The sequence below is a fragment of the Helianthus annuus genome, chromosome 15, assembly GCF_002127325.2.
Source record: "Helianthus annuus cultivar XRQ/B chromosome 15, HanXRQr2.0-SUNRISE, whole genome shotgun sequence".
NCBI lineage: Eukaryota > Viridiplantae > Streptophyta > Magnoliopsida > Asterales > Asteraceae > Helianthus > Helianthus annuus.
This window is the reverse complement of record NC_035447.2, coordinates 59,956,629-59,972,769: the sequence shown is the minus strand read 5'-3', so window position 1 is coordinate 59,972,769 and position 16,141 is coordinate 59,956,629. Positions and strand designations below refer to the sequence as shown.

At 31.6% G+C, this 16,141-nt stretch overlaps 1 long non-coding RNA gene across 1 annotated transcript; it reads right to left on the bottom strand.

Moving 5' to 3' along the window:
• Nucleotides 1–1,224: 1,224 nt before the first annotated feature.
• On the bottom strand, nucleotides 1,225–15,370 carry LOC118487622. The gene is made up of 3 exons (XR_004882151.1): nucleotides 14,866–15,370; nucleotides 11,656–11,736; nucleotides 1,225–1,396 (listed from the first exon to the last, which is right to left on the bottom strand). It is a non-coding gene; the product is annotated as an uncharacterized LOC118487622 (long non-coding RNA).
• Nucleotides 15,371–16,141: the final 771 nt, after the last annotated feature.

Here is a 16,141-nt window from a genome sequence, read left to right as displayed (position 1 = left end):
GACCCCACCATTTTCAGATCATAATACTCGTTCTCCAGTTTTTGTACTTCATCACGAGGACAATACTCTTCACGCATCAGCTCCTTGAAGTCCTCCCAAGTAGTGGCATTCGCCATCTCAGTGCCCAGCATCTGGACTTGGGCATTCCACCAAGTCAAGGCACCATCCTCGAGTGTGCCTGAAGCATACTTCACTCTGTCCCCAGCAGGACAGTTACACATCGTAAACACTGATTCCGCCTTTTTAAACCAACGCAGTAGTCCCACAGCCCCTTCAGTCCCACTGAATGTCTGTGGCTTACAATCATGAACGTCTTGAACGTACAAGCAGGCGGATTGTTTTGATTCTGATTCGCTTGCTTACCTAAGGACGAAAGAAAATACAGCGCACAGGTAAGAGTTGTGTACGCGACACAAGAATAAGGTGAATTGGGCACACATCGTACCAGCTTGATAGGCTGCCAAAGCCTCAGCCACACGGGTGTTGATCAGGTCAGTCAATTCTACCTGAGTCATAGCAATGTGACCACGTCTGTGACCTCGTCCGCTCTTGATTCTATATAGAAAAAGGAAAAGGTCAAAAGTCGAGATAAAGTAGGAGTCAAATCTCACAATGACTTCTACGGACTACTAGTTTACACCAAATAACAGAGTGGAACCCCTTTCACACTCATTAGGTCTCACTGGGACTCACATGCACCCCACATTATTATTATGTGTACACCCATAATAGTAATGTGATTTGCATGTTTATCTCAGCTCATCCCAACTTATGCTAGAAGGTTCCTGAAATTCGAGTAATACGACAAAACACCACAACACAGATCATGAAGATTTAGAGGAGTATCACACTTTCAATCACATGACGTAGGCTACAACACAGAACTCATACTATAGTGTTAAGGGTGCGTTCACATGCAATGTCATTCACAAGTGTTCACTGAATACAATACGCAACAAGTAAATGAAAGACAAACCTTGCAATCTGGAGCTGAGTGTCATGGTCGATTTCAAAGCTGTTCAGTTATAGTCTAGTTTTATAAAAAAGTTTTAAAACCTAGTTCACTATAACCAACGGCTCTGATACCAAACTGTCACACCCCCGAAAATACCACATGCGGTGACCCCGCTAGGCGTGTGACGTACCAGGATCCAGCCACCAATCACATTGAACTAACATCACGTTATGAAATAAAGTTTCCATTTAATGATAAAACATCCATTAACATAATCCAATTCAAATACATTCAGCGGAAACAAATAGTAAAGCACTGTTCAATGTTTCAAAACCAATGTATGTGAAAATCAGTAAACAGTCTTGTATATCCAAGTAGCACGACCCATGACCACTCCAGCCATCAAGATATGCAAGTTCCTTGTCCATGGTACCTAACGTCCTGCGAGCATGCAACAAGTGTATCAGACAACGCTGGTGAGTTCATAGTTTTACGAAAACGTTGGTTACTAAGTGTTTAGTTCAGTTCATTGATTATAATGTTGATAATAACTCGAATACAAGACGGCTCCAGATTATTTTTGCCCTTCCCCAATGTTCCTATCAAAGCATTGGGCATGACTGGGTCATTAGTTCACACCCGTCCTCTCAGGTACGGGGTGAGGGTGCCAAACCTAGATAGCGCTACCAACTAATACCCCGTTACCTCTCAGGTAACAAACAAGATGGGACTTAAAGGTGATAGGATGAGTGTATTATCCAACATTCCAGATTTTACCCACAAGACGTATTCCTCTCAGGAATACCCATTTGATTTACCCAAAAACCTATCCCTCTCAGGGATACCCAATGACTGTCCCACCCACCGGGACGCATGCTCAAGAGGAATGAACTCACCTTTGATTTGCTCGGTATGTTAAATTACCCGTCCAAGTTGGTCAACCCAAACCCTACCGTGGTTACCAATTCAACATCAGTTACATAATTGAACAAGTCACGTATTTTGTACACAATAAGTCACGTATATCACATATCACATACCCAGTTCTACACATGTTCAAATCTCATGTGATTATTACATAACGACCTACAACAGATGGGTGTTTTAACTACACAAGTTAAATCAGGGTTCTCGTCATTAGTTATCATTATCATGCAACATCAACATTTTGTAACACAATCATTCGTCAACAAAAGCATTATATCAATCTACTATTCCTCCTATCTACTATCACGGTGAAATACCCCTTGTAACGAAGGATCATCCTTCGTCGGGGCGAGGTGTGACGAAAAACCACCATGTTTCGTCGAGATGAGGTGTGACGAAGGACTACCATGTTTCGTCGAGATGAGGTGTGCCGAAGGACTACCATGTTTCGTCGAGAACCCATCTTCGTCGCCCCTCATCAAGTGATGAAACAGTTTCAAACCTTAGATCTCTAATAACAGTTAACAATTCAATAGTTTCAATCAAACATCAATCATTCTACGATTAAACATCCCAGTTACGAGCAATCATCCAGCATTCATATTCATTCCACACATAGCAGTTTCATCAATCACTAAAACGTAACATCGACTGACCATATACCATCAGATGCTAATCTACCATGCCATCAACTAATTACACGGATTCGACGGATCACAATACTAACATATAAAGTACACATCATCAAAAAGACTGCATCACATAACGTTCTAGATCCACAACCTATTACCGGAACCATAATTCACATAAAATCACAATCCTCAGAATTCCATCTAATAACAAAGTTAGACACTAACCGATATGCAAGATAGCACGAGGGATCTTGAGGATCAGGGAAAGATGCTCGAATGATTGAGAGCTTCACAGGGAATCAAGTTTGTCGTCGAACAGGAAGGAAAGGAATACTCTAGGGTTTTTAGTTTACGTAACAGTTTTCAAAGAGGTTATACAAACAACAAGAATGTGGGCCGCGAACTATCCTGGGCCGAAGGCCCTTATCGACGAAAGACCTTCCTCGACGAATGACCCATTCTTCGTCGAGACGTGGTTGGCGAAGGATCCTATTCTTCGTCGAAGTAAGTTTGTGGCCAAGAACATTATTATTAAACTCTAAATAAACTATATGTAACACTACACAAATAATAATCAAGCATTACACATAACCATTAATCAATCAGATAAACTGCACAGACACCACGTACAACAAATCGTAAGAACAGAATTGCAAAACAAATGATATGCATAGAAAGGACCTTGAAATCTCGAGTTGTCACAGCCACCACCGGCGTGGGGTGCCCACTGAGACATGGTATGAGTTGTGGGTTGATGGAAGAGTGTGGTGTGAGATAATGGCAAAGAAGAAGGTGTATCTCTGGTGACATTGCCGTCACCGGCGTTGGGTAAGCTCTGAGACATGGGGTGAGTTGTCTGTGGGTGGAAGAGCTTGGTTGTGAGATAATGGCAGAGAAGAAGAAGAGTGTGGTGTGAGATATATATATATATATATATATATATATATATATATATATATATATATATATATATATATATATATATATATATATATATATATATATATATATATATATATATATATATATATATATATATAGGGAAAGGATAAAACAAAAACCCACTTGAGTTGAGAAACTCAAAAAACCTTTGTAAAAACCCCATGTAACATTTTTATTTTTTTTTTAAAATAGGAAATGTAACATACACATATTTGAACATTTTTATAAAAGAAAAACAAAAAAGTACCGAGTAGTTTATTTTTTAAAAAAATGTTAAAAAATTCATGTTACATAATATATATGTCCAAAAAAATGTAACATACAAATTTTAAACATTTTTTTTAAAAACAAGTAGGCGTTTTTTACATTTTTTATAAAAATGTTTAAGTGCATTTATGTTTCATTCCATGTTTTTTTAGAAAAAAAATAAAAATGTTACATAGGGTTTTCTTGAGTTTTCTCAACTCAAGTGGGTTTTTGTTTTATCTTTCACTTGTATGTATGTATGTATGTATGTATGTATGTATGTATGTATGTATGTATGTATGTATGTATGTATGTATGTATGTATGTATGTATGTATGTATGTATGTATGTATGTATGTATGTATGTATGTATGTATGTATGTATGTATGTATGTATGTATGTATGTATGTATGTATGTATGTATGTATGTATGTATGTATGTATGTATGTATGTATGTATGTATGTATGTATGTATGTATGTATGTATGTATGTATGTATGTATGTATGTATGTATGTATGTATGTATGTATGTATGTATGTATGTATGTATGTATGTATGTATGTATGTATGTATGTATGTATGTATGTATGTATGTATGTATGTATGTATGTATGTATGTATGTATGGATGGATGGATGGATGGATGGATGGATGGATGGATGGATGGATGGATGGATGGATGGATGGATGGATGGATGGATGGAAGGATGGATGGATGGTAGGGATCGTTAGAGAAACACATGGTAATTGATAAACGCAATAATCATTCTGAACCACGCATTTTCTATAAGCCAATTTTCTTTTCTTTTTTACTTTTACTTTTACATTTTATCACATGTTTTCAAGGGTTTCTTTTTGGAATATACACATATATGTATATTGTTAATTTTGAATTATACATATATGTATATTGTCAATTCTTAAATTATACATATGTGTATAATATGAAACGTATATGTACGATACTTATTTTTTAACTTTAAACATGTATTTTACAAATATGTACACTACAAAAATACATATTTAGAACCACAATTTTTCTTTGTATACATATATATACAGTTATTTATACACATTTGTACATATATGTACATTATCAAACATAGATGTAGAATACTTATGTCTCAATTTTAAACATATATGTATAGTTAAAGATTGGCAACATATATATGTGTATATATCAAATATAAATATATGTATATATATCCAAAAATGAAAAAATAAAAAACCTGACAGAAAAAACTCCGATTCCCCCTAAAAAATTTGCATAGTTTTGCAATTTTGTTTTTGTATTTTTGCTTAGGAAAAATATATGGTTTAGAATGTTTCTCGCATTTCTCAATTAGCCTATTGCTTCTCATATGTACCTAACCCTATATGTATATGTGTGTATATATAGGGGAGAGGTATATTAAGAACGTTAAATATCGGAGAACCGTGAAAACGAATGGAAAAACCGTAAGAATTTTGTTAAAAACAATTCAAATTCAAAATTTTCTCTTAAATCTATCGTTGTTATTCAATACTATATTAGAAATTAAATTTACATGTATTCATAAATAAAGAAAATTTACATGTGAAAATTTGCCATTTACATGTGTAAAAAAAATTTAACAATGATTTTGAGATGAGAGATGAATTATTTAAAGATTTCTTTAATGTTGTGTATTTAGTTATTACGAAGTTTGTATTAGTAAAAATGATTTTGATTGGATTTTTCATTTGTTTTCACGGTTCTTGCAATATGTAGCGTTTTCAAGATAACCTCACACAAACACAAGGTTTTTTTTCAAAAAAAAAATCTCAAAAATTTTAAAAAAATCACTTGTTCCAGCAAAAAAAAATTATAAAAAATGTTGCATGCAAAAATTTACATCAGACGTAACTACCGACTCGACAGTTTTTTTTTTTTGTTTTTTACAGATGTGTTTATAATATTTTCATTTGCGTTTGTGAAAAAAATGGTGGCCAAACTCGCGCGGTAAGTAGGTGTTCTCATAATTCTCACAACTCGTGGTGGTTTTTTAATTGGACCGAATATATATATATATATATATATATATATATATATATATATATATATATATATATAGGGAGGGGCTCATGCGAGAACCACCCTTATTGTGAGAACCGCGAGAACCAATGTGAACACAACCTAAAATAGCTAAAAAAAACCTAACCCCCACCCCCCCCCTCCCCAAAAAAAAAAAAACCTAAACCACGCCACCCCCCACCCCCAAAAACGTAAACCCCCCACCCCCCCCCCCCCCAAGCTAAAAACTAAACCCCCAAAAAACCTTAAAAAATCTTAAAAAAAAATCTAAAAGAAAATTTTTTTTAAATATTTTTTTATGCTAAAATCGCTACTTTTAGTGGAAAAAAAAATTTTAATTTTTTTTTTGCTTCGAAAAGTAGCGATTTTTATATAAAAATATTAAAAAAAAATGTGTGATTTTTAGCTATTTTTAGGCATTTTTGGTGTGTTCACATTGGTTCTCGCGGTTTTCGCAATAAGAGGTGGTTCTCGCATGATCTTCTCCCTATATATATATATATATACGGTAAGGTTCATGCGAGAACCACCTTTATTGCGAGAACCAATGTGAACACAACCTAAAATAGCTAAAAGCAACCTAAAAAAACCTAACCCCAACCCCCCACCCCCCCCCCAAAAAAAAAAAAAAAAAAAAACCTAACCCCCCCTCCCCCCTCCCCCAAGCTAAATGCTAAAATATTTTTGAACCGTAATTATTTAATGAGTTATCCTATAAAATAGTTTTGCATCTTACACAATAAAAACAATCATGCACATGATCCTACATATTCAACGTCTCCTACACCATAAAAACATTGTTTCCTACACCATAAAGACAATGTTTTGATGTAAGGTACAAAATGTGTAGGACCCAATCATTTTTAAATAATTTTACTGACTCAAAATAAAATATGTGTAGGACACAACATTTTTAAATAGTTTTGTCATTCTAATAAAATTGGTGTATTAATGGTGGTGAAGGAGGAAATTATGGTGGCATTAATTAGATTTGAGTAACTCTTTATAATATTTATTAATATTTTACATCAAAATGTCTATCATACTCTTATTAATTAAAGCATTAATTAAAAGATGATAAAAATTATATCTTGATTCACAACCATTGATCAAAAAAATATAGGGTCTAGATTAATTTATTTTTCTTCTTATAAGAAGATTCTTCTTAAATAAACCTCCCCCTATATATATATATATATATTAAAGTTTAAACTTTAATTTAGTCCAAGCAACTTACATTGGCTCATTTGCAAACCAAGTCGAGTTACTTGCGAGCAAGCTTTTTTTGGACAAGCGTTGAGTTTTTCTACTTTTCAATCGGCGTCTATATATCTTGACTTTCAAAGTAAGGACAAAATTTTAAACAAACCGTTTAATGTGTTTTAGTCAAATATGCAACACAAGAGATCTTTAGTACAAATTGATGTTATTTAAAATCTTTAAGAAAATGAGAAGGACGGGTAAGCATGTAAATTATTTAACATCTTTGAGAAAAATGAGAAGGACGTGTAACCATATAAAGTAAGTAGAGAATCTAATCTCTAATAAACAGATAGGAAAACCCCACGTTTTAGAATTGCATATAATATATAATTTATGCATATGTTATACCTTATGTTTTCAAGTTCATTTTGCAGGCCCATATGTGGCTAGAGCTATGCCATTTTATTGAATTCAAAATGGTAGGGAGAGGCCAAACCTCGAGAATGTCTTCAACATTTACCACGAAAGCCTCTGGATGAAAATCCATAAGTTTGCCATGACTTTGTGTGGTTTAATCGGCCAAGCAGTTGATATAGACATGCAAGAGATGGTGGATGTCTTTGAGGATGGAATGCAATCCCTACGGATGACCTACCAAGTAATATCCTCCTTGTTCACAACCGGAACTGGTTATTGGACTGACGTCGCACTCTATTGCAGCTGGAGTTACCATTTTTCTCCAAGTTAAGAAACAAGGCATTTGGATTCCAAATTACTCCGTGTTCAAAACGTCATGTTTCTTAACTTGGAGGTAATTCCAGCAGTGTCAAAGTGTGGGGTTAGACCTATAACCGGATCCAATTGGGCACACAAAAGATAGTAAGTCATATACTGATTGCATTCCGTCCTCAAAGACATACGTCATAAAGTTATAGGAAGCATTGTAGCACATGCAAGCAGTTTTGCATCGTATCTCTTTTGAAAAAAAATGAGGATTGATAATATTAGAGATACATGTGGATATGATTGCATATTATATATATATATATATATATATATATATATATATATATATATATATATATATATATATATATATATATATATATATATATATATATATATATATATATATATATATATATACATATGTGTGTGGACATGATTAGGTTCATTTGTGAATCTCCTCTCTATTTGTGAACTAAATGAACCAATTTAGACCACTTGTCTTGCTAACGTTTCCTTTTTATTTTCAAAAGGGTATTATAGGAAGTAAAAAAAATTCCTTAATTGTTTTTTGACTTTTAAATAAACTACCCCATAATTTTTAAATGACCATAAGCTTTTCATACGTTATTATTTTTTAAAACAATTACATCATAAAAAACGAGCATTTTCGTCTCTTTAATTTGAGTATGGTCTTGCTATATTTTTCTTAATTTAAAAAATTAAAGGTGTCGATGGTGTATAGTGACTGTTTGTATTTTATACACATGTGTATAATTGTTATTCACTGAGCAATTTGGGTTTTATAAACATATGTATAGTGACTCTTGACTGTTCACTGAAGAATTTGGGTTTTATACACATATGTGTAGTAACTATTTGTTTTTTATATACATACGCATAATTATTGTTAGTTGAGTAATTGGTTTTATACAAATGTGTATAGTGACTGTTTGTTTTTTATACATAACAACCAATACACACTATTATTGTACATATATTTTTCATACACATGTGTATAATTCAAGAAAGAAAACATTTAATTCTAATTGGAGAGAGAAAATATTTAAACAATTACTATTTTATCATTTATATTTCTTTTTTAATCTATAAAAAAATGAATAGTCTAAATTGGTACATTTTGTTCCCAAAAAAAACCACTAGGTTCATTATTGAACCCTATATATATAGGGGATGTTTCAAATGAAAACGACTTTTATTGCGAAAACTCGAAAACTAACTAAAAAAGCCTAAAAACACACAAAAAAAAATTCAAATTTTTTTATAAAAATCGCTAGTTTTTTTATATAAAAAAATTTTCAAAAAAAAAAAATTTGTAGTGCACATGTGTAATAATTCACATGTATAGTACACATACACGTGTGCGCTACAAATTTTTTTCTTTTTTTGAAAAAAAGTTTTTTTTTATATAATTTAAATAGCGAAAATTGATATGTAAAAAAAATTGGTATGTTTTTTAGGCTTTTTTAGTTAGTTTTCGAGTTTTCGCGATAAGTAGTGGTTTTCATTTGAACCTTCCCCTATATATATATATATATATAGGCAGAGGATCCTGTAAAAAAGGCCTAAAGTGTGAGAAGGGTAAGAAAGAATCTCAGCCATTAGATCTTTTGATCTAATGATTGAGATCAATAGGGACCAAATTGTAAAATATTTTCATTAATTTGGACTGATTTGAAATATCTAGGGACAATTTAGTCTTTTAAACCTACTAGAAATTAGGTAATGCACATGGAACTTCCACCCGTCTTTTTTAAACGTCAATAACTTTTTGTACGTAACTTTTTTTTAAAAAAAATTACACCATAATAACGAGCGTTTTTTATCTTTAATATGAGTACCATATTGCTATACTTATATAAAGAAAAAAAATATGTTTGGATCAGATGTTTAGTCAATGAATGGTGTTATATACTTGCTGAATGGTGTTATATACTTGTTGAATGATTTATATACTTACTGAATGGTGTTATATACTTGCTGAATGCTGAATGGTGTTATATACTTGCTGAATGGTGCTATATACTTCCTATAATTAAGGTGGCGGTTATGGGAAGTTTTTAATTAATTGAATTAATGATAAAATTACGTGTTTACCCTTTTCAATTAATTTAGATCTAATGGCTAAGATTCTTTCTTACCTTTCTCACACTTTTGGTCTTTTTTACAATAACCTTACCATATATATATATATATATATATATATATATATATATATATATATATATATATATATATATATGTATATGTATATATATATGTATATGTATATATATATATGTATATATATATATAATGCAGGTATCTATAGAAAACCCACTTTAATTTAGGAAACTCGGGAAACTCAAAGCTCCCGATGTTTTTTTTTCTTGAAAAAATTTACACATGTTATATACATGTTTTTAAGGGTTTTGGGCAAAAAAAAAAATCAAAAAAGCACCGAGTAGATATTTTTAAAAAAAATAAACAAGTTTTGCTGTAACACATGTTACAAATATGTCAGATGAATGTAATATGTGTTACACCAAAACTTGTTTATTTTTTTAAAAAATATCTATTCGGCGTTTTTTTGATTTTTTTGCCCAAAACCCTTAAAAACATGTATATAACATGTGTAAATTTTTTCAAGAAAAAAAAATCGGGAGCTTTGAGTTTCTCGGGTTTTCTAAATTAAAGTGGGTTTTCTATACATCCTTCCCCTATATATATATATATATGGGACCGCTAAAATGAAAATCACCTCTAGTTGTAAGAACCATGAGAACCACTTTTTAGCCCTTAGATCAACTAGATGATGGATGAGATTAAAAGTAGTTAATATTAATATTAAAAGTTTTTTGTCTTATTATGTTTTTAATATTTTATTGTTAAAGGGTATTTAGGTAAAATTGTTTTTTTTTTTTTTGTCTTTTTATATATATTATTTTTAAATGTCTTTTTTTGTCCCATTCATTTATTACTTTTTGGTCTTAATAATATTTTATTAAGAAACTGATTTTTTGGTTTAAAAACTTTTTTGAAATCAGATTTTTATGATAATTTTTTTTAAGATTAGTTTAAAAAAACGTTTTGAAGAGCCATTTTTTTACGCCCCGTTCTTACGCCCGGCTTTTTCAGGCGTCGTTTTTTTAACGCGCCGACATTTACGTTAAAAACTTTACGCGCCGTTTTTTTAACGTTTTAGGCGCCGTTTTTTACGGTTTACGCGCTGTTTTTTACGTTTCAATCGTTGTTTTTTTAACGCGCCGATTTTTACGCCGGCCTTTTTCAAGCGTCGTTTTTTTTTTACGTTAATTTTTTTACGTTGTAACGCGCCGTTTTTTTTTTACATTTTACGTTAAATTTTTTACGTTTTACATCGCCGTTTTTTAACGATTTATGTTTTTACGTTTTTTTCGTTTTAACGCGCCGTTTTTTTTTACGTTTTACGTTTTTACGTTTTTTTACATTTTTAACGCGTCGTTTTTACGTTTTACGTTTTACGAAAAACTTTTTACATTTTACGTTTTACGAAAAACTTTTTACGTTATACGTTTTACGAAAAACTTTTTACATTACGTAAAACTTTTTACGTTTTTACGTAAAACTTTTTACGTTTTACGTTTTACTTTAAAACTTTTTACGTTTTATGTTTTACGTGAAAACTTTTTACGTTTTACGTAAAACTTTTTACGTTTTAGGTTTTACGTTTTTTACGTTTTATGTTAAAAAGTTTACGGGTTAATTTTTTTTTTTACAAAAACTTCTTTACGCAAAAACGAAGGCACCCAGAAATCGCAAACCGGGAGATGTCTCAGATATATCGTTATCATCATCGACTAGGGGGGGGGAAATTAAAAAACAACAACATGAAAACAAAGTCTATCTCGAAAAAAAACAGGGTTTGGCTCAGATTAACCGATAATCAAAAGGCTGCAAAAGAGGGGTTGCAGGTTTAAAAACCTACCTTCCGCCGTCCTTGCCGTGCCATCGTCATCAAAATCGGCGTTTTTTTCATCATCGCCGCCCACAGCCAACATATCAAAACCTACAGATTCAACAGAACACAAATCAAAAGAGTCATGTTACATTATATTATTATTTAATATATATATATATATATATATATATATATATATGTTTTAAATATACTTATTTTAAATAAAATATTATATATTTTTTTAAATATGTTTTATGAAAAAAAGAATATGACTTAAGATGTAATTTTAAGGAGAGAAAAAATATTATTATTTAATAGGAGAGAAAATGCAGGAAATCAAAATCTAAAGTTAATCAGAACTAAACTCGTATATTACACGAGCTTTTTTAAAGATATAACTTTTTATTATTTACTATATAAAATTACATTTATTCAACATGTGTAACACACGAGGTTTTTTTAAAAATATAACTTTTTTTTATTATTTACAATACAAAATTACATTTATCCAACCCGTGTAAAATTATATTTATCCAACCCGTGTAATACATGAGGTATTTAAAAATATAACTTTTTTATTATTTGATATATAAATTCAACCCGTGTAATACATCGGGTTTTTTTTAAAGATATAACTTTTTTATAAATTACTATACAAAATTACATTTATCCAACCCGTGTAATACATGAGGTTTTTAAAAATATAACTTTTTTATTATTTGATATATAAAATTAGATTTATTCAACCCGTACAATACATGGGGTTTTGTAAATATATAAATAATTTATTATTTGGTATTTTTTCATTATTTGATGTATAAAATTATATTTATTCAACATGTACAACAATACACGAGGTTTTTATAGATATATTATTTTATTATTTAGTATATAAATTTACATTTATTCAGCCCGTATAATACACGGGTTTCTAATCTAGTTAATTTTAATTCGATGAATTGCAAAAAAAAAACTTAAAATTAAAAATAAAACTTATGCACGTATGAACTTTTCTTTGAGCGGCTAACTCATATCTTTTAGAGTTAATTGCTCGGATGGTCCCTGTGGTTGCACGTTTTTTCACGTTTAGTCCCCACCTTTTGAAAATAGCATGTATGCTCCCTATGGTTTGTCATTTTGTTACTCGGATAGTCCCCCAACATTTACTCTGCGGACTATCCGAGTAACAAAATGACAAACCATAGGGAGCATACATGCTATTTCCAAACTAACTGACATTTACTCAGGGACTATCCGAGTAACAAAATGATAAACCATAGGGAGCATACCTGTTATTTTCAAAAGGTGGGGACTAAACGTGAAAAAACTTGAAACCACAGGGACCATCCGAGCAATTAACTCTATCTTTTAATATAACTTGTCCCCATGAACTAGATTCCTCAATTTTAGGGCTGTAAACGAACCGAACGAACACGAACAATGCAATGTTCGTGTTCGTTCGTTAAGGAAATTAACATGTTTGTAAACTGTTCACGAACGCATACCGAACATAAGTTTATGTTCGTGTTCGTTCGTTAAGGAAATTCAGTTGTTCACGAACAGTTCGTGAACACTGGTCTCGAACACAAACGAACGCAAGCAATAAAAAACGATCACAAACAACCATTTAACTTGAAAATAAAAAATAAAAACATTGTTATCCTTAAACATTGGATATAAGTACTTAAATACAACAAACAAATGATAAATCAAAACACAAGAATCCTACTATACCACCAAATGATGAATCAAGTTTAACTAGCTTAAACATAATTATCCCCAAAAATATCTTAGAATGTCTAAACTTTAACTAACTTACAAAAAAATAGGGTTTCAAGTTTTCAATATGTTTACATAAAATGTTTATTATTTATTATTTTTTTAATCTAATCAAACGAACATGACGAACGTAACCGAACATATTACCGAACGTTCACGAACACAGTCGAACAAACGAGACCTGTGTTCGTGTTCGTTCGTTAAGGTAACCGAACGAAATTTTTTGTTCGTGTTCGTTCGTTAAGCTAATCGAACGAACATAAACGAACTTTCTGCCGAACGGTTCACGAACTGTTCGCTGAACGTTCTGTTCGTTTACAGCCCTACTCAATTTCTTTGGGAAAGGAAATTTTTTTCACATACCCAGGAAGTACATCAAAGAGTATTACCTTTACTTTGATCAACCAAATCCCGTCATGACAAAATTTTTAGAAATTATCCTTAAGCCATAATAAACTAACCGTGCCTTTTTTTTCGCTTTTCTATATCTATTTAGTCAAATATATAGGGGAAGGTTCAAATAAAAACCACTTTTATTGTGAAAACTCGAAAACTAACTAAAAAAGCCTAAAAACACACCAATTTTTTTTTACAATTTTTTTTATTAAAAATCACTAGTTTTATATATAAAAAAAAAAACTTTAAAAAAAAAAATTGTAGTGCACATGTGTACTATTACACATGTGCACTACAAAATTTGTTTTTTTTTTTTTGAAAATTTTTTTTTTATATATAATTTAAATAGCGAAAATTGGTATGTTTTTTCGGATTTTTTAGTTAGTTTCGAGTTTTCGCGATAAATAGTGGTTTTCATTTGAACCTTTCTCACTCTTGTGTTATTTCCACCCTTTAATCCTAAACATACAACTAGATGTATTTTTGTCTTTCTTATGTCTTGTGACTTTATCATAAGAATTATTATTACTAATATTATTATTTGTATTATTAACACACACATTTTGATATTATATTTAAGTATTTAATAAGATATGTTATTTTATCATTTGTTCTTCATTTAGCCTTGTCTATTTTTAGTCGATCTGTATTGCGTTCCCCTACAAAAAAAAAAAAAAAAAAAAAAAAAAAATGTATTTGCCACCGTTGAAAACGCTAAGCCACATTCCATTTAGCATCCAAGTATTAACTTGAACCTTACGGGTTTTTTACTTGAAAATAGGTTAATTTTTAAACGGCTAAAAGAATCAATAGGGAGCTTACGTTAATTTTTTAACAGCTAAAAGAATCAATACGGAGCTTACGTTTAAAATTATAATTCTTGAAGAGAAATGAATAATATAAGGTATAAAGACCTTAGTGTTGTGGGGAACATAATCAGAAATGAATAATAGAAAGACCTTGTGGGGAACAGTAAAAGCTGCTTGGATTTTCTTTTGTGAACAGGATAGGTGATCATAAAGAAGCAACCAACCCAGTCAATGGAGTGGGATTTGACCATACCTTTGATGGTCTTCTGGAATTTCTTTCATGTTCTTCACAACGCTTTGTCAACTCCATGATTCATCAACTTTTTTTTTTGAAATTGTTGTCTGTGGGACTTGACCCAAGACCTCCTCCTCTCAAGGTGTTTAAAAGGTCTTGTCTTTGCCAATGGACCACCACCCCATTGGTTATGATTCACCAACTACAAGTCAGTTTGTGTTGTTTATTTATATGTATAATATACACTACTAGTACCTGGTATAAACATTTGCCACAAAGCAACATAGGAAGAGATTTCTATATAGGTTATGCCAAACAAATATTGCTACAAAACGTTCAAGAGCTTGCAAACAAACTCAACTTGGAGGTCTCTCACTAGTACATTCAGGAAAACTGAGAACCAACCTTTGTCTCTAACGCTTCTTCGCCCCCCTCTCGGTCTTAGACACTGAGGTTGGTTGTCGATTTTCTAGAATTCAGAGCCGGACGTCGATCCGGTTTGAGTTCGTTTGCTAGCTCTTAAACATTTTGTAGCAATATGCTAGCTACAAGTGAGAAGTTTTGTGAAAGCACAAATTATGCTTTGTTATGACAAACCTATAAAGAAATCTCTTATGTTGCTTTAAATAGGTAATGAATTGAAAATCTTGAAAGAATGTGATGTAACAACTTACCCGATATATTAAATAGTTGCTTGGGACTTGCCCAAATTAGCAGGCTATGGCATATTTAATAATTGCTAGGAGAACCTTCGAATTAATAGTTAACTTGTTGCCGGATTTCAATCATATATATATAATTTTTGAAAGACATTTTTGTTTAATTTCTATCGTTTATGAGACTTGAACCAAGAACACCCTCAGATGTTTAAAGTCTTTGTCTTTGCCAATAAACCATCACCCCATTTGTATCAATCATATATATTACCCCATACAATTACTCTCACCATTGCTATCTCCATCATAAAATAATTTGGTTTTCCGAAAAGAGGGTTACATAACAGGTTTGCTGGCCAAAGAAATTAAGAGAACCCGCAAATTATAGTTATGCAACCAAGTTGGTGGGTTGGAAGTATGGTAGTTCAAAACCGGCTGATTAGAACATACAAAGTGGGAGTTGGAGAAAGGCTTCCAAAATCGGCCCTGAACGGGAACACTGTTCCTCCAGTCTCGGGGAATCTTTTTTTACTAACTGATCCCAGGTATTCATCGATGATCACAAATATATATATATATATCTATACTACTTTAATAAACATATATGAAGGACAACATGGTAATTGAACAAGGTGTTG